The following is a 27,211-nucleotide window of genomic DNA, read 5'->3' on the forward strand; positions in this document are numbered from 1 at the left end:
ACTCCGCTGGGGTGTAGCGCAGCGGACACACAGCGTGCTGTGTACAGGAGCCAAAAGGGAGAGGGGTATGGGGATATACACCGGAGGACTGGCTGCAATATGCACCCCCACTACCTGGGACCCAACACAGGGCAGGAGGGCCTGATGTCCACCAGGCTCGGGGCCTGCAGCGACTCTACCCCCAGAAGGTACCCACCCAACCCCACCCCACTCAACCCAACCCCACCCCACTCCGGAGGACCTCTACAAACAAACAAACAAACAACAACAAACAAACCACCCGGTCACACCAGACGCAGCAGCCCGGGCCTGAGATCCACCATCACCCAGGCCACCCCCCCAACAGGGGAAAAGCACAACGCCCACCGCACGCCCCAACACCCTAAAGAAAACAACCACCTGCGGACACCCTGGAGGTCCCAGAGCAACAAGCCTGGCACCAGGACCTGCACCAACCCACCCATACTCCATGAAGCCCTTCAACATATGCCTAGTGACAAAGCCCCGGGTGGCCACCAGATGGTTTTCCAGCAGAGTTCTACAAAGAATTTTGGACTGTTTTGGCACCTGCATTTCACAAAATGGTATTACAAGTTAAGCAGAATGGCAGATTATCCCCACACATGAACTCTGCTAACATTATCCTGCTACAGAAACTAGGAAAAGACCCCATACTTCCATCCAGCTACCGCCCAATATCTCTAATAAATGCAGACCTCAAAATAATTTGTAAAGCCCTCGTCAAAAGAATAGAAAAAATAACTCCACTTATAATACATCCTGACCAGACAGATTTCATAAAGGGTAGACACTCATCCACTAAGACTCACAGGCTAATTAATCTCATAGACGATTCTACCATGGACAACCTGGAAACCACAATAGTCTCTCTAGATGCAGAAAAAGCATTTGATCGAGTGAACTGGAAATTTTTATTCGCAGCATTAAAAAAATTCGGGTTTGGGTCACACTTCATCAACTGGATAAGGATATTATATAGCTCCTCAAATGCAAGTGTCAGGACAAATGATCAAACTTCTCCAAGCTTCAGTCTGCAGAGAGGTACAAGAGAGGGTTGCCCACTTTCTCCATCACTTTTTGCTATTTTCATCGAACCTTTAGCAGCTGCTAACAGACAAGATAGAAATATTAAAGGCATCCAACCCCAAAATAATTGAGCATAAAATAAGTCTTTATGCTGATGATGTATTACTTTTCCTCCACAACTCACAGACGTGTCTCACTCACACGATCACACTCATAAATAAATTCTCAGCACTTTCTGACTACTCTATCAATTGGTCTAAGACCACAGTTCTGCCCATTAACTGTAGGGTCCAGAATATACATGCGATCACTTTACAGTCAGGAAATATTAGATATTTAGGCATAAACATTTCCTCCAGGCTCTCAGTGCTAACAAAGCTAAATTATGTGCAATTATTAAAGACAGTAGAGGACGATCTCTCTCGTTGGAAGTCCTTACCTATATCACTTATGGGGAGAGTTAAAACCATTAAAATGATGATACTACCAAAAGTTAACTATTTGTTCTCAACGATCCCCATAAAACCATCTGCTACTTGGTTTAAGTCACTAGATTCATGCATCTCCAAATTTCTGTGGAAAAACAAACCACCACGTATTAGTTTAAAAACGCTACAGAAAACCAAGGAAAGTGGTGGATTAGATTTACCTCATTTTCAGCACTATTCCTTAGCCAATAGGTTACAGTATATATCAAAATGGTTTAAACCTAGCCCAATAGATGAACCATGGATAAATATAGAACAAGCATTGTGTGATAATCTGGAAATCTCTGACCTGCCACTTATTAGTCAAAACGTAAAAAAATCACAAATGTTTGAAAAGCATTAACATCAGCACCTCTCTGACAGCCTGGTGGGAATTTCTAAAAATAACAAAGTCTTCACTTGTCCCGTGTAAGCTTACACCCATCTGGAACAATCCTGACATCCTGCAAAACAAAAAAATGCTAAACTTTACTGTGTGGAAGATCAAAGGAATCAAACATCTGGAACATATAATCCAAAATGGAAATTTTATTTCATTTGATGAGCTCATATCACAACATGAGATAGGCAGCAATAAATTCCTAGAATATCAACAACTTAAGTCTATAATAAGAAAGAAATATATCCTCCACCAACCAGACTTACAACTCCCGATTAGGGTAGCAGAATTTCTAAGCATCTGCACCCCAAAACTACTATCAAAAATATATAAAGTATTGTGAGGGAGAAAGTGGGCAACCCGGTCTTGTACCTCTCTGCAGACTGAAGCTTGGAGAAGTTTGATCATTTGTCCTGACACTTGCATTTGGGGAGCTATATAATATCCTTATCCAGTTGATGAAGTGTGACCCAAACCCGAACTGGTAGAACTGGGAGCACGGCCCTCTGGGCAGCCTACATACCCAAAGAGCCCCGCCCACCAGATGCCACTCAGTGCAACCACCCCGCAAGACCTAATGTGTGTGTGTGTGTGTTTGATAAGTAGTGATGTCTAAGGTGTAATTAAAACAGGGGTGGGGAACTGCAGAGTGCAGCCAAGGGGACCGCCTACGTGGCCCCATCCACTACACCCCACAGAACACACACGCCCCCAAAACCCTTCATGTGTGAGTGTGTGCTGTGTACAGGAGCCAAAAGGGAGAGGGGTATGGGGATATACACCGGGAGAGCTAGTCTCCCCCAGAGAGGGCAGCCAGGGACTGGCTGCAATAGGCACCCCGCTACCTCGGACCCAACACATCAGGACATCAAGAGGGCCTGATGTCCACCAGGCTCGGGGCTTGCAGCGACCATATTCCGGGAGCTACTGTACCCCCAGAAAGTACCCACCCCGTCCAACCCCACTCAACCCAACCCCATCCCAACCCGGAGGACCTCTACAAAAAAACAAACAAACAACAACAAACAAACCACCCGGTCACACCAGACGCAGCAGCCCGGGCCTGAGACCCACCATCACCCAGGCCCCCCCCTCAACAGGGGAAAAGCACCCCCCCCACCGCACGCCCAAACACCCTAAAGAAAACAACCACCTGCGGACACCCTGGAGGTCCCAGAGCAACAAGCCTGGCACCAGGACCTGCACCAACCCACCCATACTGTGGCATGTCCAGGGCAACCCAGCCACCAGGGCCCAGGCCCAGCACCACCACCCACGCCAGAGCGGCCCAGCCACCTGGTACAGAGCCAGCAGCCACCACCCCAAGGCCCCTAAGGGACCCCGCCCCACACCGCAAGACAGCCCCACCCGCAAGCCCCCAAAACTGCCCTCCAAGCCCGACACACAGTCCCCCCCAGCAATGACCAACCCGGTCCCCACGACCCGAGAGACCACCAGACGCCCGAATCCACACAGCCCCCCCCCAGCACACACCCAACCGCCCAGAGCGACGGGACAGCAACCCACCACCACCACTATGTGATAAAGCTAATCAGCGGGGACCAGAGAGAATGAAATTCAGCCAATTGATGTTTTGAGGAGGCGGACATTGTTTCCATGCTAATATAATCTAAAATAACATTTCTAAACTGCTTAATACACAGACTGTTTTTCGCTTTCCAGTTCATGAGAATAGTTTTCTTTGCGATACATAACACTGCGAGGACCATGCAAACAAGCAGAGAAAAAACAAACACACAAACAAACAAAAACAAGCACAAGTAGTGGCAATCGCATACAACACAACTGTGCATATAGATGACCTGAGGCGACATGGTAATACATCAACTGCTACTGGACTAATGAATGTGTATTGTGTGTGTGTGTGTGTGTGTGTGTGTGAGAACATGCAACACCCATGGCACAGGACCTACATGATAACCGTTCTTACTTATGAGTGTATAAGTGTACACGGCCACAATCCACAGCCCCCCCAAGCAATCAGAAACAGGCAGAGAGGCCCACAAGACCCAGGCCACCAGCAGCCCCCACGGAGCACAGAACCCAGGATGCCCACCGCAGGGACAACCACGCATCCACCCAGAAGACAGCAGTGGAAGCCCCCGGACAGAGCCCCCATAAGCATAGGGCAGAGGCGCCCGGGAGCCAGGGGCAACAGCCCACCGACCCCACCAGGCCCCAGCCGCCCAGACATAGGCCATGCACCGGACCCGGCCCCAGGAGCCCGAGCGCCCCAAAACCCCCCGGCAGAGGCCCCACCCAATACCCGGGAGGGCCAAGCGCCCCAGACAGCCACGCAGTGGGTCAGCGCCTGCCCCAGTGCCCCTTGCCAAGAGCCCTGGCAGTCAAGACGTGCCCACAGGTGGGTGAAGTCGCGAGGAGTGGGGAGAGGCAACGCCGCCCCCCCATTGGGAGAAGCACAGGCAGGCCAGGCGACAGCAAGTCCCAGACCCAGGCCCAATCATCACCACACACACTTTCACGTCCCATACATCCACACGTCATCCCTCCCTTGACTCCGCTGGGGTCTAGCACAGTGGGCACACCATGGGGCCAGCAGCCCCCCAGTCACCAGAGACCCTGAACCAGCAGAATAATTATTTCCTCCTGGCCACTCCTTCCCGAGCAGCAACCAGGAAGCAGGGGTGTGAGAAGACCCCTCCCCTCACCCTTCTGGCTCTTCAATATTTTCTAATAGTGAGCAATTAAAACTGAGGGGCAGCCAACCTTGTAGAACTGGGAGCGCGGCCCTCGGGGCAGCCTACATACCCAAAGAGCTCCGTCCACCAGATGCCACTCAGTGCAACCACCCCCCAAGACTTAATGTGTGTGTGTGTTTGATAAGTAGTGATGTCTAAGGTGTAATTAAAACAGGGGCGGGGAACTGCAGAGTGCAGCCAAGGGGACCACCTACGTGGCCCCATCCACTACACCCCACAGAACACACACGCCCCCAAAACCCTTCATGTGTGAGTGTGTGCTGTGTACAGGAGCCAAAAGGGAGAGGGTATGGGGATATACACCGGGAGAGCTACTCTCCCCCGGAGAGGGCATCCAGGGACTGGCAGCAATAGGCATCCCCGCTACCTGGGACCCAGCACAGGGCAGGAGGGCCTGATGTCCACCAGGCTCGGGGCCTGCAGCAACCATATTCCGGGAGCTACTGTACCCCCAGAAAGGTACCCACCCCGCCCCACCCCACCCCACTCAACCCAACCACACCCCACTCCGGAGGACCTCTACAAACAAACACACAAACAACAACAAACAAACCACCCGGTCAAACCAGACGCAGCAGCCCGGGCCTGAGACCCACCATCACCAAGGCCCCCCCCCCCCCCCAACAGGGGAAAAGCACCCCCCCCCCCCCACCGCATGCCCCAACACCCTAAAGAAAACAACCACCTGCGGACACCCTGGAGGTCCCAGAGCAACAAGCCTGGCACCAGGACCTGCACCAACCCACCCATACTGTGGCATGTCCAGGGCAACCCAGCCCCCCCGGGCGCAAGGCAGCGCCCAGCCACCAGGGCCCAGGCCCTGCACCACCACCCACGCCAGAGTGGCCCGGCCAGTCGGTACAGAGCCAGCAGCCACCACCCCAAGGCCCCTAAGGGACCCCGCCCCACACCGCAAGACAGCCCCACCCGCAAGCCCCCAAAACTGCCCTCCAAGCCCGACACACAGTCCCCCCCAGCAATGACCAACCCGGTCCCCACGACCCGAGAGACCACCAGACGCCCGAAGCCACACAGCCCCCCCCCAGCACACACCCAACCGCCCAGAGCGACGGGACAGCAACCCACCACCACCACTATGTGATAAAGCTAATCAGCGGGGACCAGAGAGAATGAAATTCAGCCAATTGATGTTTTGAGGAGGCAGACATTGTTTCCATGCTAATATAATCTAAAATAACATTTCTAAACTGCTTAATACACAGACTGTTTTTCGCTTTCCAGTTCATGAGAATAGTTTTCTTTGCGATACATAACACTGCGAGGACCATGCAAACAAGCAGAGAAAAAACAAACACACAAACAAACAAAAACAAGCGCAAGTAGTGGCAATCGCATACAACACAACTGTGCATATAGATGACCTGAGGCGACATGGTAATACATCAACTTCTACTGGACTAATGAATGTGTATTGTGTGTGTGTGTGTGTGTGTGTGTGAGAACATGCAACACCCATGGCACAGGACCTACATGATAACCGTTCTTACTTATGAGTGTATAAGTGTACACGGCCACAATCCACAGCCCCCCCAAGCAATCAGAAACAGGCAGAGAGGCCCACAAGACCCAGGCCACCAGCAGCCCCCACGGAGCACAGAACCCAGGATGCCCACCGCAGGGACAACCACGCATCCACCCAGAAGACAGCAGTGGAAGCCCCCGGACAGAGCCCCCATAAGCATAGGGCAGAGGCGCCCGGGAGCCAGGGGCAACAGCCCACCGACCCCACCAGGCCCCAGCCGCCCAGACATAGGCCGTGCACCGGACCCGGCCCCAGGAGCCCGAGCGCCCCAAAACCCCCCGGCAGAGGCCCCACCCAATACCCGGGAGGGCCAAGCGCCCCAGACAGCCACGCAGTGGGTCAGCGCCTGCCCCAGTGCCCCTTGCCAAGAGCCCTGGCAGTCAAGACGTGCCCACAGGTGGGTGAAGTCGCGAGGAGTGGGGAGAGGCAACGCCGCCCCCCCATTGGGAGAAGCACAGGCAGGCCAGGCGACAGCAAGTCCCAGACCCAGGCCCAATCATCACCACACACACTTTCACGTCCCATACATCCACACGTCATCCCTCCCTTGACTCCGCTGGGGTCTAGCACAGTGGGCACACCATGGGGCCAGCAGCCCCCCAGTCACCAGAGACCCTGAACCAGCAGAATAATTATTTCCTCCTGGCCACTCCTTCCCGAGCAGCAACCAGGAAGCAGGGGTGTGAGAAGACCCCTCCCCTCACCCTTCTGGCTCTTCAATATTTTCTAATAGTGAGCAATTAAAACTGAGGGGCAGCCAACCTTGTAGAACTGGGAGCGCGGCCCTCGGGGCAGCCTACATACCCAAAGAGCTCCGTCCACCAGATGCCACTCAGTGCAACCACCCCCCAAGACTTAATGTGTGTGTGTGTTTGATAAGTAGTGATGTCTAAGGTGTAATTAAAACAGGGGCGGGGAACTGCAGAGTGCAGCCAAGGGGACCACCTACGTGGCCCCATCCACTACACCCCACAGAACACACACGCCCCCAAAACCCTTCATGTGTGAGTGTGTGCTGTGTACAGGAGCCAAAAGGGAGAGGGTATGGGGATATACACCGGGAGAGCTACTCTCCCCCGGAGAGGGCATCCAGGGACTGGCAGCAATAGGCATCCCCGCTACCTGGGACCCAGCACAGGGCAGGAGGGCCTGATGTCCACCAGGCTCGGGGCCTGCAGCAACCATATTCCGGGAGCTACTGTACCCCCAGAAAGGTACCCACCCCGCCCCACCCCACCCCACTCAACCCAACCACACCCCACTCCGGAGGACCTCTACAAACAAACACACAAACAACAACAAACAAACCACCCGGTCAAACCAGACGCAGCAGCCCGGGCCTGAGACCCACCATCACCAAGGCCCCCCCCCCCCCAACAGGGGAAAAGCACCCCCCCCCCCACCGCATGCCCCAACACCCTAAAGAAAACAACCACCTGCGGACACCCTGGAGGTCCCAGAGCAACAAGCCTGGCACCAGGACCTGCACCAACCCACCCATACTGTGGCATGTCCAGGGCAACCCAGCCCCCCCGGGCGCAAGGCAGCGCCCAGCCACCAGGGCCCAGGCCCTGCACCACCACCCACGCCAGAGTGGCCCGGCCAGTCGGTACAGAGCCAGCAGCCACCACCCCAAGGCCCCTAAGGGACCCCGCCCCACACCGCAAGACAGCCCCACCCGCAAGCCCCCAAAACTGCCCTCCAAGCCCGACACACAGTCCCCCCCAGCAATGACCAACCCGGTCCCCACGACCCGAGAGACCACCAGACGCCCGAAGCCACACAGCCCCCCCCCAGCACACACCCAACCGCCCAGAGCGACGGGACAGCAACCCACCACCACCACTATGTGATAAAGCTAATCAGCGGGGACCAGAGAGAATGAAATTCAGCCAATTGATGTTTTGAGGAGGCAGACATTGTTTCCATGCTAATATAATCTAAAATAACATTTCTAAACTGCTTAATACACAGACTGTTTTTCGCTTTCCAGTTCATGAGAATAGTTTTCTTTGCGATACATAACACTGCGAGGACCATGCAAACAAGCAGAGAAAAAACAAACACACAAACAAACAAAAACAAGCGCAAGTAGTGGCAATCGCATACAACACAACTGTGCATATAGATGACCTGAGGCGACATGGTAATACATCAACTTCTACTGGACTAATGAATGTGTATTGTGTGTGTGTGTGTGTGTGTGTGTGAGAACATGCAACACCCATGGCACAGGACCTACATGATAACCGTTCTTACTTATGAGTGTATAAGTGTACACGGCCACAATCCACAGCCCCCCCAAGCAATCAGAAACAGGCAGAGAGGCCCACAAGACCCAGGCCACCAGCAGCCCCCACGGAGCACAGAACCCAGGATGCCCACCGCAGGGACAACCACGCATCCACCCAGAAGACAGCAGTGGAAGCCCCCGGACAGAGCCCCCATAAGCATAGGGCAGAGGCGCCCGGGAGCCAGGGGCAACAGCCCACCGACCCCACCAGGCCCCAGCCGCCCAGACATAGGCCGTGCACCGGACCCGGCCCCAGGAGCCCGAGCGCCCCAAAACCCCCCAGCAGAGGCCCCACCCAATACCCGGGAGGGCCAAGCGCCCCAGACAGCCACGCAGTGGGTCAGCGCCTGCCCCAGTGCCCCTTGCCAAGAGCCCTGGCACTCAAGACGTGCCCACAGGTGGGTGAAGTCGCGAGAAGTGGGGAGAGGCAACGCCGCAACCCCATTGGGAGAAGCACAGGCAGGCCAGGCGACAGCAAGTCCCAGACCCAGGCCCAATCATCACCACACACACTTTCACGTCCCATACATCCACACATCCACACGTCATCCCTCCCTTGACTCCGCTGGGGTCTAGCACAGTGGGCACACCATGGGGCCAGCAGCCCCCCAGTCACCAGAGACCCTGAACCAGCAGAATAATTAATTCCTCCTGGCCACTCCTTCCCGAGCAGCAACCAGGAAGCAGGGGTGTGAGAAGACCCCTCCCCTCACCCTTCTGGCTCTTCAATATTTTCTAATAGTGAGCAATTAAAACTGAGGGGCAGCCAACCTTGTAGAACTGGGAGCGTGACCCTCGGGGCAGCCTATATACCCAAAGAGCCCCGTCCACCAGATGCCACTCAGTGCAACCACCCCCCAAGACCTAATGTGTGTGTGTGTGTGTGTGTTTGATAAGTAGTGATGTCTAAGGTGTAATTAAAACAGGGGCGGGGAACTGCAGAGTGCAGCCAAGGGGACCACCTACGTGGCCCCATCCACTACACCCCACAGAACACACACGCCCCCAAAACCCTTCATGTGTGAGTGTGTGCTGTGTACAGGAGCCAAAAGGGAGAGGGTATGGGGATATACACCGGGAGAGCTACTCTCCCCCGGAGAGGGCAGCCAGGGACTGGCAGCAATAGGCATCCCCGCTACCTGGGACCCAGCACAGGGCAGGAGGGCCTGATGTCCACCAGGCTCGGGGCCTGCAGCAACCATATTCCGGGAGCTACTGTACCCCCAGAAAGGTACCCTCCCCGCCCCACCCCACCCCACTCAACCCAACCACACCCCACCCCGGAGGACCTCTACAAACAAACACACAAACAAACCACCCGGTCACACCAGACGCAGCAGCCCGGGCCTGAGACCCACCATCACCCAGGCCCCCCCCCCCAACAGGGGAAAAGCACCCCCCCCCCCCCCACCCCCACCCCCACCGCACGCCCCAACACCCTAAAGAAAACAACCACCTGCGGACACCCTGGAGGTCCCAGAGCAACAAGCCTGGCACCAGGGCCTGCACCAACCCACCCATACTGTGGCATGTCCAGGGCAACCCAGCCCCCCCGGGCGCAAGGCAGCGCCCATCCACCAGGGCCCAGGCCCTGCACCACCACCCACGCCAGAGTGGCCCGGCCAGTCGGTACAGAGCCAGCAGCCACCACCCCAAGGCCCCTAAGGGACCCCGCCCCACACCGCAAGACAGCCCCACCTGCAAGCCCCCAAAACTGCCTTCCAAGCCCGACACACAGTCCCCCCCAGCAATGACCAACCCAGTCCCCACGACCCGAGAGACCACCAGACGCCCGAAGCCACACAGCCCCCCCACAGCACACACCCAACCGCCCAGAGCGACGGGACAGCAACCCACCAACACCACTATCTGATAAAGCTAATCAGCGGGGACCAGAGAGAATGAAATTCAGCCAATTGATGTTTTAAAGAGGCAGACATTGTTTCCATGCTAATGTAATCTAAAAGAACATTTCTAAACTGGTTAATAAGCAGATTGTTCTTCGCTTTCCAGTTCATGAGAATAGTTTTCTTTGCGATACATAACACTGTGATGACCATGTGTGCTGAGTTAATTTCCATGTTGATGTTGTCTAAGTCACCCAGTATGCACAGTATGGGGCATGCAGGAATGCTACACTTTAGCCATGTTGATAGGTCCGTACAGACTTCAAACCAGACCTTCTGGACAGGCGCACAAAACCACAAAGCGTGTGCATAATCATCAGGTGTGTTATCTGTGCAATGTGAGCAGATGTTTGAGTGTGTTAGACCCATCCTGAACATCCTTTGTCCTGTATAGTGTGTTCTATGAATAATTTTGTATTGTATGAGCTGTAAATTAGGATTTGGAGTCATTCTGAAGGTGTTCAAACATATTTGTGGCCAGAAGCTATGACTAGAACTGATGGATAAATCTGCCTCCCATTTTGAGGATGGTAAAGACATTGTGTCATCTATCTTAGACAATAATTTATGTATTTTTGATAGTAGTTTTGGGGTGCAGATGCTTAGAAATTCTGCTACCCTAATCGGGAGTTGTAAGTCTGGTTGGTGGAGGATATATTTCTTTCTTATTATAGACTTAAGTTGTTGATATTCTAGGAATTTATTGCTGCCTATCTCATGTTGTGATATGAGCTCATCAAATGAAATAAAATTTCCATTTTGGATTATATGTTCCAGATGTTTGATTCCCTTGATCTTCCACAGAGTAAAGTTTAGCATTTTTTTGTTTTGCAGGATGTCAGGATTGTTCCAGATGGGTGTAAGCTTACACGGGACAAGTGAAGACTTTGTTATTTTTAGAAATTCCCACCAGGCTGTCAGAGAGGTGCTGATGTTAATGCTTTTAAAACATTTGTGATTTTTTTACGTTTTGACTAATAAGTGGCAGGTCAGAGATTTCCAGATTATCACACAATGCTTGTTCTATATTTATCCATGGTTCATCTATTGTGCTAGGTTTAAACCATTTTGATATATACTGTAACCTATTGGCTAAGGAATAGCGCTGAAAATGAGGTAAATCTAATCCACCACTTTCCTTGGTTTTCTGTAGCGTTTTTAAACTAATACGTGGTGGTTTGTTTTTCCACAGAAATTTGGAGATGCATGAATCTAGTGACTTAAACCAAGTAGCAGGTGGTTTTATGGGGATCATTGAGAACAAATAGTTAACTTTTGGTAGTATCATCATTTTAATGGTTGTAACTCTCCCCATAAGTGATATAGCTAAGGACTTCCAACAAGAGAGATCGTCCTCTACTGTCTTTAATAATTGCACATAATTTAGCTTTGTTAGCTCTGAGAGCCTGGAGGAAATGTTTATGCCTAAATATCTAATAATTCCTGACTGTAAAGTGATCGCATGTATATTCTGGACCCTACAGTTAATGGGCAGAACTGTGGTCTTAGACCAATTGATAGAGTAGTCAGAAAGTGCTGAGAATTTATTTATGAGTGTGATCGTGTGAGTGAGACACGTCTGTGAGTTGTGGAGGAAAAGTAATACATCATCAGCATAAAGACTTATTTTATGCTCAATTATTTTGGGGTTGGATGCCTTTAATATTTCTATCTTGTCTGTTAGCAGCTGCTAAAGGTTCGATGAAAATAGCAAAAAGTGATGGAGAAAGTGGGCAACCCTGTCTTGTACCTCTCTGCAGACTGAAGCTTGGAGAAGTTTGATCATTTGTCCTGACACTTGCATTTGAGGAGCTATATAATATCCTTATCCAGTTGATGAAGTGTGACCCAAACCCGAATTTTTTTAATGCTGCGAATAAAAATTTCCAGTTCACTCGATCAAATGCTTTTTCTGCATCTAGAGAGACTATTGTGGTTTCCAGGTTGTCGATGGTAGAATCGTCTATGAGATTAATTAGCCTGTGAGTGTTAGTGGATGAGTGTCTACCCTTTATGAAACCTGTCTGGTCAGGATGTATTATAAGTGCAGTTATTTTTTCTATTCTTTTGGCGAGGGCTTTACAAATTATTTTGAGGTCTGCATTTATTAGAGATATTGGGCGGTAGCTGGATGGAAGTATGGGGTCTTTTCCTAGTTTCTGTAGCAGGATAATGTTAGCAGAGTTCATGTGTGGGGATAATCTGCCATTCTGCTTAACTTGTAATACCATTTTGTGAAATGCAGTGCCAAAACAGTCCAAAATTCTTTGTAGAACTCTGCTGGAAAACCATCTGGTGGCCACCCGGGGCTTTGTTACTAGGCATATGTTGAAGGGCTTCATGGAGTATGGGTGGGTTGGTGCAGGTCCTGGTGCCAGGCTGGTTGCTCTGGGACCTCCAGGGTGTCCGCAGGTGGTTGTTTTCTTTAGGGTGTTGGGGCCTGGGTGATGGTGGGTCTCAGGCCCGGGCTGCTGCGTCTGGTGTGACCGGGTGGTTTGTTTGTTGTTGTTTGTTTGTTTTTTTGTAGAGGTCCTCCGGGGTGGGATGGGGTTGGGTTGAGTGGGGTTGGACGGGGTGGGTACTTTCTGGGGGTACAGTAGCTCCCGGAATATGGTCGCTGCAAGCCCCGAGCCTGGTGGACATCAGGCCCTCTTGATGTCCTGATGTGTTGGGTCCGAGGTAGCGGGGTGCCTATTGCAGCCAGTCCCTGGCTGCCCTCTCTGGGGGAGACTAGCTCTCCCGGTGTATATCCCCATACCCCTCTCCCTTTTGGCTCCTGTACACAGCACACACTCACACATGAAGGGTTTTGGGGGCGTGTGTGTTCTGTGGGGTGTAGTGGATGGGGCCACGTAGGCGGTCCCCTTGGCTGCACTCTGCAGTTCCCCACCCCTGTTTTAATTACACCTTAGACATCACTACTTATCAAACACACACACACACACATTAGGTCTTGCGGGGTGGTTGCACTGAGTGGCATCTGGTGGGCGGGGCTCTTTGGGTATGTAGGCTGCCCAGAGGGCCGTGCTCCCAGTTCTACCAGTTCGGGTTTGGGTCACACTTCATCAACTGGATAAGGATATTATATAGCTCCCCAAATGCAAGTGTCAGGACAAATGATCAAACTTCTCCAAGCTTCAATCTGCAGAGAGGTACAAGACCGGGTTGCCCACTTTTTCCCTCACAATACTTTATATATTTTTGATAGTAGTTTTGGGGTGCAGATGCTTAGAAATTCTGCTACCCTAATCGGGAGTTGTAAATCTGGTTGGTGGAGGATATATTTCTTTCTTATCATAGACTTAAGTTGTTGATATTCTAGGAATTTATTGACTGTTTTGGCACTGCATTTCACAAAATGGTATTACAAGTTAAGCAGAATGGCAGATTATCCCCACACATGAACTCTGCTAACATTATCCTGCTACAGAAACCAGGAAAAGACCCCATACTTCCATCCAGCTACCGCCCAATATCTCTAATAAATGCAGACCTCAAAATAATTTGTAAAGCCCTCGCCAAAAGAATAGAAGAAATAACTCCACTTATAATACAACCTGACCAGACAGGTTTCATAAAGGGTAGACACTCATCCACTAACACTCGCAGGCTAATTAATCTCATAGACTATTCTACCATCGACAACCTGGAAACCACAATAGTCTCTCTAGATGCAGAAAAAGCATTTGATCGAGTGAACTGGAAATTTTTGTTCGCAGCATTAAAAAAATTCGGGTTTGGGTCACACTTCATCAACTGGATAAGGATATTATAAAGCTCCCCAAATGCAAGTGTCAGGACAAATGATCAAACTTCTCCAAGCTTCAGTCTGCAGAGAGGTACAAGACAGGGTTGCCGACTTTCTCCATCACTTTTTGCTATTTTCATCGAACCTTTTGCAGCTGCTATCAGACAAGATAGAAATATTAAAGGCATCCAACCACAAAATATTGAGCATAAAATAAGTCTTTATGCTGATGATGTATTACTTTTCCTCCACAACTCACAGACGTCTCTCACTCACACGATCACACTCATAAATAAATTCTCAGCACTTTCTGACTACTCTATCAATTGGTCTAAGACCACAGTTCTGCCCATTAACTGTAGGGTCCAGAATATACCTGCGATCACTTTACAGTCAAGAAATATTAGATATTTAGGCATAAACATTTCCTCCAGGCTCTCAGAGCTAACAAAGCTAAATTATGTGCAATTATTAAAGACAGTAGAGGACGATCTCTCTCGTTGGAAGTCCTTACCTATATCACTTATGGGGAGAGTTGCAACCATTAAAATGATGATACCACAAAAGTTAACTATTTGTTCTCAATGATCCCCATAAAACCATCTGCTACTTGGTTTAAGTCACTAGATTAATGCATCTCCAAATTTCTGTGGAAAAACAAACCACCACGTATTAGTTTAAAAATGCTACAGAAAACCAAGGAAAGTGGTTGATTAGATTTACCTCATTTTCAGCGCTATTCCTTAGCCAATAGGTTACAGTATATATCAAAATGGTTTAAACCTAGCCCAATAGATGAACCATGGATAAATATAGAACAAGCATTGTGTGATAATCTGGAAATCTTTGACCTGCCACTTATTAGTCAAAACGTAAAAAATCACAAACGTTTTAAAAGCATTAACATCAGCACCTCTCTGACAGCCTGGTGGGAATTTCTTAAAATAACAAAGTCTTCACTTGTCCCGTGTAAGCTTACACCCATCTGGAACAATCCTGACATCCTGCAAAACAAAAAAATGCTAAACTTTACTCTGTGGAAGATCAAAGGAATCAAACATCTGGAACATATAATCCAAAATGGAAATTTTATTTCATTTGATGAGCTCATATCACAACATGAGATAGGCAGCAATAAATTCCTAGAATATCAACAACTTAAGTCTATAATAACAAAGGAATATATCCTCCACCAACCAGACTTACAACTCCCGATTAGGGTAGCAGAATTTCTAAGCATCTGCATCCCAAAACTACTATCAAAAATACATAAATTATTGTCTAAGATAGATGACACAATGTCTTTACCATCCTAAAAATGGGAGGCAGATTTATCCATCAGTTCTAGTCATAGCTTCTGGCCACAAATATGTTTGAACACCTTCAGAATGACTCGAAATCCTAATTTACAGCTCATACAATACAAAATTCTTCATAGAACACACTATACAGGACAAAGGATGTTCAGGATGGGTCTAACACACTCAAACATCTGCTCACATTGCACAGATAACACACCTGATGATTATGCACACGCTTTGTGGTTTTGTGCGCCTGTCCAGAAGGTCTGGTTTGAAGTCTGTACGGACCTATCAACATGGCTAAAGTGTAGCATTCCTGTATGCCCCACACTGTGCATACTGGGTGACTTCGACAACATCAACATGGAAATGAACTCAGCACACATGGTCATCACAGTGTTATGTATCGCAAAGAAAACTATTCTCATGAACTGGAAAGCGAAGAACAATCTGTGTATTAACCAGTTTAGAAATGTTCTTTTAGATTACATTAGCATGGAAACAATGTCTGCCTCTTTAAATCATCAATTGGCTGAATTTCATTCTCTCTGGTCCCCGCTGATTAGCTTTATCACATAGTGGTGATGGTGGGTTGCTGTCCCGTCGCTCTGGGCGGTTGGTCATTGCTGGGGGGGACTGTGTGTCGGGCTTGGAGGGCAGTTTTGGGGGCTTGCAGGTGGGGCTGTCTTGCGGTGTGGGGCGGGGTCCCTTAGGGGCCTTGGGGTGGTGGCTGCTAAGTACTGGAATCATACACTTCCTCTATGTAACCAGATAATTGCCGAGAAAGGCTGACTTGTAGTGGGCACATCTTCTTCCCTGATGTGATTATTCTCTGCAGCTGAAACTGAGACTCTCAGATCACTTCGTGTCTGCCAACAAAGAAGCAGCAGCTGCTGAAGATGACCAACTTCCTCATGTGTCACAGGATGATCAGACGTTGCAACAAAAGACATGCAGGTGGTAGAGAGAAGAGAAGAAGTTTACAGCACCTGGTATTCCCAAGAGATCTCCCATCCAAGTACTAACCAGGCCCAACACTGCTTGGCTTCCGAGATCAGACGAGTTCAGGCATGTTCAGGGTGGTGTAGCCGTAAGCAACAAGGTCTCTGACAAATGTGCATTATATAGGTACTGGAATCATACGGTTCCTCTATGCAACCAGATAATTGCCGAGAAAGGCTGATGTGTAGCGGGCATATCATCTTCTCTGATGTGGTCATTCTCTGCAACTGAAACTGAGACTCTCAGATCACTTCGTGTCTGCCAACAAAGCAGCAGCAGCTGAAGATGACCACCTTCCTCATGTGTCACAGGGTGATCAGACGTTGCAACAAAAGACATGCAGGTGGTAGAGAGAAGAAAAAAGCTTACAGCACCTGGTATTCCGAAGCGGTCTCCCATCAAAGTACTAACCAGGCCCAACCCTCCTTGGCTTCCGAGATCAGACGAGGTTGGACATATTCAGGGTGGGTTGGCCGTAAGCAACAATCTCTGTGACAAATGCGCATTATATAGGCAATGAAATCATATGGTTCCTCTATGTAACCAGATAATTGCAGAGAAAGGCTGATATGTAGCGGGCATATCTTGTTCCCTGACGTGATCATTCTCTTCAGCTGAAACTGAGACTCTCAGATCACTTTGTGTCTGCCAACAAAGCAGCAGCAGCTGAAGATGACCAAATTCCTCATGTGTCACAGGGTGATCAGACGTTGCAACAAAAGACATGCAGGTTGTAGAGAGAAGAGAAAACGCTTACAGCACCTGGTATTCCCAAGCAGTCTCCCATTAAAGTACTAACCAGGCCCAACACTGCTTGGCTTCCGAGATCAGACGAGGTCAGGCAAATTCAGGGTGGTGTGGCCGTAAGTAACAATGTCTGTGACAAATGTGCATTATATAAGTACAGGAATCATACGGTTCCTCTATGTAACCAGATAATTGCTGAGAAAGGCTGATGTGTAGTCGGCACATCTTCTTCCCTGACGTGATTATTCTCTTCAGCTGAAACTGAGACTCTCAGATCACTTCGTGTCTTCCAACAAAGCAGCAGCAGCTGAAGATGGCCAACTTCCTCATGTGTCACAGGGTGATCAGACGTTGCAACAAAAGACATGCAGGTTGTAGAGAAAAGAGAAAACGCTTACAGCACCTGGTATTCCCAAGCAGTCTCCCATTAAAGTACTAACCAGGCCCAACACTGCTTGGCTTCCGAGATCAGACGAGGTCAGGCAAATTCAGGGTGGTGTGGCCGTAAGGAACAATTTCTGTGACAAATGTGCATTATATAGGTACTGGAATCATACAATTCCTCTATGTAACCAGATAATTGCAGAGAAAGGCTGACTTGTTATGGGCACATCTTCTTCCCTGATGTGATTATTCTCTGGAGCTGAAACTGAGACTCTCAGATCACTTCGTGTCTGCCAACAAAGCAGCAGCAGCTGCTGAAGATGACCAAATTCCTCATGTGTCACAGGGTGATCAGACGTTGCAACAAAAGACATGCAGGTGGTCGAGAGAAGACAAAAAGCTTACAGCTCCTGGTATTCCCAAGTGGTCTCCCATTTAAGTACTAACCAGGAATTTATTGCTGCCTATCTCATGTTGTGATATGAGCTCATCAAATGAAATAAAATTTCCATTTTGGATTATATGTTCCAGATGTTTGATTCCTTTGATCTTCCACAGAGTAAAGTTTAGCATTTTTTTGTTTTGCAGGATGTCAGGATTGTTCCAGATGGGTGTAAGCTTACACGGGACAAGTGAAGACTTTGTTATTTTTAGAAATTCCCACCAGGCTGTCAGAGAGGTGCTGATGTTAATGCTTTTAAAACATTTGTGATTTTTTTACGTTTTGACTAATAAGTGGCAGGTCAGAGATTTCCAGATTATCACACAATGCTTGTTCTATATTTATCCATGGTTCATCTATTGGGCTAGGTTTAAACCATTTTGATATATACTCTAACCTATTGGCTAAGGAATAGTGCTGAAAATGAGGTAAATCTAATCCACCACTTTCCTTGGTTTTCTGTAGCGTTTTTAAACTAATACGTGGTGGTTTGTTTTTCCACAGAAATTTGGAGATGCATGAATCTAGTGACTTAAACCAAGTAGCAGATGGTTTTATGGGGATCATTGAGAACAAATAGTTAACTTTTGGTAGTATCATCATTTTAATGGTTGTAACTCTCCCCATAAGTGATATAGCTAAGGACTTCCAACAAGAGAGATCGTCCTCTACTGTCTTTAATAATTGCACATAATTTAGCTTTGTTAGCTCTGAGAGCCTGGAGGAAATGTTTATGCCTAAATATCTAATAATTCCTGACTGTAAAGTGATCGCATGTATATTCTGGACCCTACAGTTAATGGGCAGAACTGTGGTCTTAGACCAATTGATAGAGTAGTCAGAAAGTGCTGAGAATTTATTTATGAGTGTGATCGTGTGAGTGAGACACGTCTGTGAGTTGTGGAGGAAAAGTAATACATCATCAGCATAAAGACTTATTTTATGCTCAATTATTTTGGGGTTGGATGCCTTTAATATTTCTATCTTGTCTGTTAGCAGCTGCTAAAGGTTCGATGAAAACAGCAAAAAGTGATGGAGAAAGTGGGCAACCCTGTCTTGTACCTCTCTGCAGACTGAAGCTTGGAGAAGTTTGATCATTTGTCCTGACACTTGCATTTGAGGAGCTATATAATATCCTTATCCAGTTGATGAAGTGTGACCCAAACCCGAATTTTTTTAATGCTGCGAATAAAAATTTCCAGTTCACTCGATCAAATGCTTTTTCTGCATCTAGAGAGACTATTGTGGTTTCCAGGTTGTCGATGGTAGAATCGTCTATGAGATTAATTAGCCTGCGAGTGTTAGTGGATGAGTGTCTACCCTTTATGAAATCTGTCTGGTCAGGATGTATTATAAGTGGAGTTATTTTTTCTATTCTTTTGGCGAGGGCTTTACAAATTATTTTGAGGTCTGCATTTATTAGAGATATTGGGCGGTAGCTGGATGGAAGTATGGGGTCTTTTCCTAGTTTCTGTAGCAGGATAATGTTAGCAGAGTTCCTGTGTGGGGATAATCTGCCATTCTGCTTAACTTGTAATACCATTTTGTGAAATGCAGGTGCCAAAAAAGTCCAAAATTCTTTGTAGAACTCTGCTGGAAAACCATCTGGTGGCCACCCGGGGCTTTGTTACTAGGCATATGTTGAAGGGCTTCATGGAGTATGGGTGGGTTGGTGCAGGTCCTGGTGCCAGGCTTGTTGCTCTGGGACCTCCAGGGTGTCCGCAGGTGGTTGTTTTCTTTAGGGTGTTGGGGTGTGCGGTGGGCGTTGTGCTTTTCCCCTGTTGGGGGGGTGGCCTGGGTGATGGTGGATCTCAGGCCCGGGCTGCTGCGTCTGGTGTGACCGGGTGGTTTGTTTGTTGTTGTTTGTTTGTTTGTTTGTAGAGGTCCTCCGGAGTGGGGTGGGGTTGGGTTGAGTGGGGTGGGGTTGGGTGGGTACCTTCTGGGGGTAGAGTCGCTGCAGGCCCCGAGCCTGGTGGACATCAGGCCCTCCTGCCCTGTGTTGGGTCCCAGGTAGTGGGGGTGCATATTGCAGCCAGTCCCCCGGTGTATATCCCCATACCCCTCTCCCTTTTGGCTCCTGTACACAGCACGCTGTGTGCCCGCTGCGCTACACCCCAGCGGAGTCAAGGGAGGGAGGACGTGTGGATGTATGGGACGTCAAAGTGTGTGTGGTGATGATTGGGCCTGGGTCTGGGACTTGCCGTCGCCTAGCCTGCCTGTGCTTCTCCCAATAGGGGGGCGGCGTTTCCCCACTGCTCGCAACTTCACCCACCTGTGGGCACGTCTTGACTCCCAGTAACTTGGCCAGGGAAGCTGGGGCAGGCGCTGACCCACTGCGTGGCTGTCTGGGGTGCTTGGCCCTCCCGGGTATTGGGTGGGGCCTCTGCCGGGGGGTTTTGGGGCGCTCGGGCTCCTGGGGCCCGGGTCCGTGGCCTGGTGGGGTCGGTGGGCTGTTGTCCCTGGCTCCCGGGGGGCCTCTGCCCTATGCTTATGGGGGCTCTGTCCGGGGGCTTCCACTGCTGTCTACTGGGTGGATGCGTGGTTGTCCCTGCGGTGGGCATCCTGGGTTCTGTGCTCCGTGGGGGCTGCTGGTGGCCTGGGTCTTGTGGGCCTCTCTGCCTGCTTCTGATTGCTTGGGGGGGGCTGTGGATTGTGGCCGTGTACACTTATACACTCATAACTAAGCACGGTTATCATGTAGGTCCTGTGCCATGGGTGTTGCATGTTCCCCCCACACACACACACACAACACACATTCATTAGTCCAGTAGCAGTTGATGTATTACCATGTCGCCTCAGGTCATCTATATCCACAGTTGTGTTGTATGCGATTGCCACTACTTGTGCTTGTTGTTGTTTGTTTGTGTGTTTGTTTGTTCTCTTCTTGTCTGCTTTCAGGTGCTCCTAGTGGCGCAAAGGCTGGATTCGAAACAGAGACCATGGATTATTGTCTGTTTTGTTTTTTTACAGGTGTAGCAGCTGGTTGTCTGGTTTTTGTTTCTTTTTTTGTTCTGTTTCCTCTTCTTTCCTTTTCCCCCGGTCCGGTTCAGTTCCATTACATGTTATATATAACAAGAAATAAATAAATGGGCATCAAGGGGAGCTTTACATTTATAAAACTTCCCTTGGCAAAGCAAATCAGTTTGGCATAAAAGGTATTCACAATTCTGCTGCCACAATGCTGAACAGAACAAGGGAAAAAAGTGAAGGAATTCATTTTACAGCTAAATCCTCATAAAGAGCGTATTGCTCAACCATAAGTGTGGTTCTTTCTCATACAAGGTTATACAAAGAAGTTTATGTTTGAAACCAGCTTAAACATGGACAAATATGAAGGACAAAGCAGTTTTAACTTGGTTTGAGTGAAGCAATTCATTTTATGGCAATATCTGAAATCTTGACTATCTCGTTAAAAGAAAGCGAATTTCGGATTCCAGAAGAACAAGTGTGGTTCTTTCTCATATAAGGTAATATAAAGAAGTTTATACTCGAAACCAGCTTAGACATGGATAAATAAGAAGGACAAAGCAGTTTTAACTTGGTTGAAGTGAAGGAATTCATTTTACAGCAAAATCCTGAATCGTGCATAACTCCTCATAAGGAGTGTATTGCTCAAACGTAAGGGATGCTCTTTCTCATACAAGGTTATAAAAAGAAGTTTATGTTTGAAACCAGCTTAAACATGGACAAATATGAAGGACAAAGCAGTTTTAACTTCGTTTGAGTGAAGCAATTAATTGTATGGCAATATCTGAAATCTTGACTATCTCGTTAAAAGAAAGCGAATTTCGGATTCCAGAAGAACAAGTGTGGTTCTTTCTCATATAAGGTAATATAAAGAAGTTTATACTTGAAACCAGCTTAGACATGGATAAATAAGAAGGACAAAGCAGTTTTAACTTGGTTGAAGTGAAGGAATTCATTTTACAGCAAAATCCTGAATCGTGCATAACTCCTCATAAGGAGTGTATTGCTCAAACGTAAGGGATGCTCTTTCTCATACAAGGTTATAAAAAGAAGTTTATGTTTGAAACCAGCTTAAACATGGACAAATATGAAGGACAAAGCAGTTTTAACTTGGTTTGAATGAAGCAATTCATTTTATGGCAATATCTGAAATCTTGACTATCTCCTTAAAAGAAAGCGAATTTCGGATTCCAGAAGAACAAGTGTGGTTCTTTTTCATATAAGGTAATATAAAGAAGTTTATACTCGATACCAGCTTAGACATGGATAAATAAGAAGGACAAAGCAGTTTTAACTTGGTTGAAGTGAAGGAATTCATTTTACAGCAAAATCCTGAAACGTGCATTACTCCTCATAAGGAGTGTATTGCTCAAACATGTGTTGTTTTTTTCTCATACAATATTATAAAAAGAAATTTATGTTTGAAACCATCTTAAACATGGACAAATATGAAGGACAAAGCAGTTTTAACTTGGTTTGAGTGAAGCAATTCATTTTATGGCAATATCTGAAATCTTGACTATCTCGTTAAAAGAAAGCGAATTTCGGATTCCAGAAGAACAAGTGTGGTTCTTTCTCATATAAGGTAATATAAAGAAGTTTATACTTGAAACCAGCTTAGACATGGATAAATAAGAAGGACAAAGCAGTTTTAACTTGGTTGAAGTGAAGGAATTCATTTTACAGCCAAATCCCGAATCGTGCATAACTCCTCATAAGGAGTGTATTGCTCAAACGTAAGGGATGCTCTTTCTCATACAAGGTTATAAAAAGAAGTTTATGTTTGAAACCAGCTTAAACATGGACAAATATGAAGGACAAAGCAGTTTTAACTTGGTTTGAGTGAAGCAATTCATTTTATGGCAATATCTGAAATCTTGACTATCTCCTTAAAAGAAAGCGAATTTCGGATTCCAGAAGAACAAGTGTGGTTCTTTTTCATATAAGGTAATATAAAGAAGTTTATACTCGAAACCAGCTTAGACATGGATAAATAAGAAGGACAAAGCAGTTTTAACTTGGTTGAAGTGAAGGATTTCATTTTACAGCAAAATCCTGAAACGTGCATTACTCCTCATAAGGAGTGTATTGCTCAAACATGTGTTGTTTTTTTCTCATACAAGATTATAAAAAGAAATTTATGTTTGAAACCATCTTAAACATTGACAAATATGAAGGACAAAGCAGTTTTAACTTGGTTTGAGTGAAGCAATTCATTTTATGGCAATATCTGAAATCTTCACTATCTCCTTGAAAGAAAGCGAATTTCGGATTCTAGAAGAACAAGTGTGGTTCTTTCTCATATAAGGTAATATAAAGAAGTTTATCATTGAAACCAGCGTAGACGTGGATAAATATGAAGGACAAAGCAGTTTTAACTTGGTTTAAGTGAAGGAATTCATAGTTAGCAGTTCCTTGATGAGGGATATTTCAGACACCAAAATCCATTTTCTAAAGAGAAATAAAGAGAAAACAACAATCACTTCTGTTAAAGACTGAAAAAGAAATGTCACCCATGAAATCAACAATGCTTTTAGGGAATAAAACCTTATATTCATCACAAAATGATCCATCAGACAGTAACATAGATCAGTTTCTTAGTAATATCAACCTTCCAAAATTACAAACCGAACAGGCAATGGCTCTGGATTCACCTCTCTCAATAGGAGAACTCCATGAAGCCCTTCAACATATGCCTAGTAACAAAGCCCCGGGTGGCCACCAGATGGTTTTCCAGCAGAGTTCTACAAAGAATTGTGGACTGTTTTGGCACTGCATTTCACAAAATGGTATTACAAGTTAAGCAGAATGGCAGATTATCCCCACACATGAACTCTGCTAACATTATCCTGCTACAGAAACCAGGAAAAGACCCCATACTTCCATCCAGCTACCGCCCAATATCTCTAATAAATGCAGACCTCAAAATAATTTGTAAAGCCCTCGCCAAAAGAATAGAAGAAATAACTCCACTTATAATACAACCTGACCAGACAGGTTTCATAAAGGGTAGACACTCATCCACTAACACTCGCAGGCTAATTAATCTCATAGACTATTCTACCATCGACAACCTGGAAACCACAATAGTCTCTCTAGATGCAGAAAAAGCATTTGATCGAGTGAACTGGAAATTTTTGTTCGCAGCATTAAAAAAATTCGGGTTTGGGTCACACTTCATCAACTGGATAAGGATATTATAAAGCTCCCCAAATGCAAGTGTCAGGACAAATGATCAAACTTCTCCAAGCTTCAGTCTGCAGAGAGGTACAAGACAGGGTTGCCCACTTTCTCCATCACTTTTTGCTATTTTCATCGAACCTTTTGCAGCTGCTATCAGACAAGATAGAAATATTAAAGGCATCCAACCACAAAATATTGAGCATAAAATAAGTCTTTATGCTGATGATGTATTACTTTTCCTCCACAACTCACAGACGTCTCTCACTCACACGATCACACTCATAAATAAATTCTCAGCACTTTCTGACTACTCTATCAATTGGTCTAAGACCACAGTTCTGCCCATTAACTGTAGGGTCCAGAATATACCTGCGATCACTTTACAGTCAAGAAATATTAGATATTTAGGCATAAACATTTCCTCCAGGCTCTCAGAGCTAACAAAGCTAAATTATGTGCAATTATTAAAGACAGTAGAGGACGATCTCTCTCGTTGGAAGTCCTTACCTATATCACTTATGGGGAGAGTTGCAACCATTAAAATGATGATACCACAAAAGTTAACTATTTGTTCTCAATGATCCCCATAAAACCATCTGCTACTTGGTTTAAGTCACTAGATTAATGCATCTCCAAATTTCTGTGGAAAAACAAACCACCACGTATTAGTTTAAAAATGCTACAGAAAACCAAGGAAAGTGGTTGATTAGATTTACCTCATTTTCAGCGCTATTCCTTAGCCAATAGGTTACAGTATATATCAAAATGGTTTAAACCTAGCCCAATAGATGAACCATGGATAAATATAGAACAAGCATTGTGTTCTGGAAATCTTTGACCTGCCACTTATTAGTCAAAACGTAAAAAATCACAAACGTTTTAAAAGCATTAACATCAGCACCTCTCTGACAGCCTGGTGGGAATTTCTTAAAATAACAAAGTCTTCACTTGTCCCGTGTAAGCTTACACCCATCTGGAACAATCCTGACATCCTGCAAAACAAAAAAATGCTAAACTTTACTCTGTGGAAGATCAAAGGAATCAAACATCTGGAACATATAATCCAAAATGGAAATTTTATTTCATTTGACGAGCTCATATCACAACATGAGATAGGCAGCAATAAATTCCTAGAATATCAACAACTTAAGTCTATAATAACAAAGGAATATATCCTCCACCAACCAGACTTACAACTCCCGATTAGGGTAGCAGAATTTCTAAGCATCTGCATCCCAAAACTACTATCAAAAATACATAAATTATTGTCTAAGATAGATGACACAATGTCTTTACCATCCTAAAAATGGGAGGCAGATTTATCCATCAGTTCTAGTCATAGCTTCTGGCCACAAATATGTTTGAACACCTTCAGAATGACTCGAAATCCTAATTTACAGCTCATACAATACAAAATTCTTCATAGAACACACTATACAGGACAAAGGATGTTCAGGATGGGTCTAACACACTCAAACATCTGCTCACATTGCACAGATAACACACCTGATGATTATGCACACGCTTTGTGGTTTTGTGCGCCTGTCCAGAAGGTCTGGTTTGAAGTCTGTACGGACCTATCAACATGGCTAAAGTGTAGCATTCCTGTATGCCCCACACTGTGCATACTGGGTGACTTAGACAACATCAACATGGAAATGAACTCAGCACACATGGTCATCACAGTGTTATGTATCGCAAAGAAAACTATTCTCATGAACTGGAAAGCGAAGAACAATCTGTGTATTAACCAGTTTAGAAATGTTCTTTTAGATTACATTAGCATGGAAACAATGTCTGCCTCTTTAAATCATCAATTGGCTGAATTTCATTCTCTCTGGTCCCCGCTGATTAGCTTTATCACATAGTGGTGATGGTGGGTTGCTGTCCCGTCGCTCTGGGCGGTTGGTCATTGCTGGGGGGGACTGTGTGTCGGGCTTGGAGGGCAGTTTTGGGGGCTTGCAGGTGGGGCTGTCTTGCGGTGTGGGGCGGGGTCCCTTAGGGGCCTTGGGGTGGTGGCTGCTAAGTACTGGAATCATACACTTCCTCTATGTAACCAGATAATTGCCGAGAAAGGCTGACTTGTAGTGGGCACATCTTCTTCCCTGATGTGATTATTCTCTGCAGCTGAAACTGAGACTCTCAGATCACTTCGTGTCTGCCAACAAAGAAGCAGCAGCTGCTGAAGATGACCAACTTCCTCATGTGTCACAGGATGATCAGACGTTGCAACAAAAGACATGCAGGTGGTAGAGAGAAGAGAAGAAGTTTACAGCACCTGGTATTCCCAAGAGATCTCCCATCCAAGTACTAACCAGGCCCAACACTGCTTGGCTTCCGAGATCAGACGAGTTCAGGCATGTTCAGGGTGGTGTAGCCGTAAGCAACAATGTCTCTGACAAATGTGCATTATATAGGTACTGGAATCATACGGTTCCTCTATGCAACCAGATAATTGCCGAGAAAGGCTGATGTGTAGCGGGCATATCATCTTCTCTGATGTGGTCATTCTCTGCAACTGAAACTGAGACTCTCAGATCACTTCGTGTCTGCCAACAAAGCAGCAGCAGCTGAAGATGACCACCTTCCTCATGTGTCACAGGGTGATCAGACGTTGCAACAAAAGACATGCAGGTGGTAGAGAGAAGAAAAAAGCTTACAGCACCTGGTATTCCGAAGCGGTCTCCCATCAAAGTACTAACCAGGCCCAACCCTCCTTGGCTTCCGAGATCAGACGAGGTTGGACATATTCAGGGTGGGTTGGCCGTAAGCAACAATCTCTGTGACAAATGCGCATTATATAGGCAATGAAATCATATGGTTCCTCTATGTAACCAGATAATTGCAGAGAAAGGCTGATATGTAGCGGGCATATCTTGTTCCCTGACGTGATCATTCTCTTCAGCTGAAACTGAGACTCTCAGATCACTTTGTGTCTGCCAACAAAGCAGCAGCAGCTGAAGATGACCAAATTCCTCATGTGTCACAGGGTGATCAGACGTTGCAACAAAAGACATGCAGGTTGTAGAGAGAAGAGAA

At 47.0% G+C, this 27,211-nt stretch overlaps 6 pseudogenes; all 6 read right to left on the reverse strand.

The window, feature by feature from the left end:
• Positions 1-16,424: 16,424 nt before the first annotated feature.
• Positions 16,425-16,543, reverse strand: LOC140309958 (5S ribosomal RNA; annotated as a pseudogene).
• Positions 16,544-16,811: 268 nt separating this feature from the next.
• Positions 16,812-16,930, reverse strand: LOC140291767 (5S ribosomal RNA; annotated as a pseudogene).
• Positions 16,931-17,199: 269 nt separating this feature from the next.
• Positions 17,200-17,318, reverse strand: LOC140289037 (5S ribosomal RNA; annotated as a pseudogene).
• Positions 17,319-17,587: 269 nt separating this feature from the next.
• Positions 17,588-17,706, reverse strand: LOC140290890 (5S ribosomal RNA; annotated as a pseudogene).
• An 8,732-nt stretch (positions 17,707-26,438) lies between these two features.
• On the reverse strand, positions 26,439-26,557 carry LOC140309964 (5S ribosomal RNA; annotated as a pseudogene).
• Positions 26,558-26,825: 268 nt separating this feature from the next.
• Positions 26,826-26,944, reverse strand: LOC140291768 (5S ribosomal RNA; annotated as a pseudogene).
• Between the last annotated feature and the right edge of the window lie 267 nt (positions 26,945-27,211).

The sequence above is a fragment of the Leuresthes tenuis genome, unplaced genomic scaffold (assembly GCF_036924035.1).
Source record: "Leuresthes tenuis unplaced genomic scaffold, fLeuTen1.0.hap1 SCAF_1, whole genome shotgun sequence".
Taxonomy (NCBI): domain Eukaryota; kingdom Metazoa; phylum Chordata; class Actinopteri; order Atheriniformes; family Atherinopsidae; genus Leuresthes; species Leuresthes tenuis.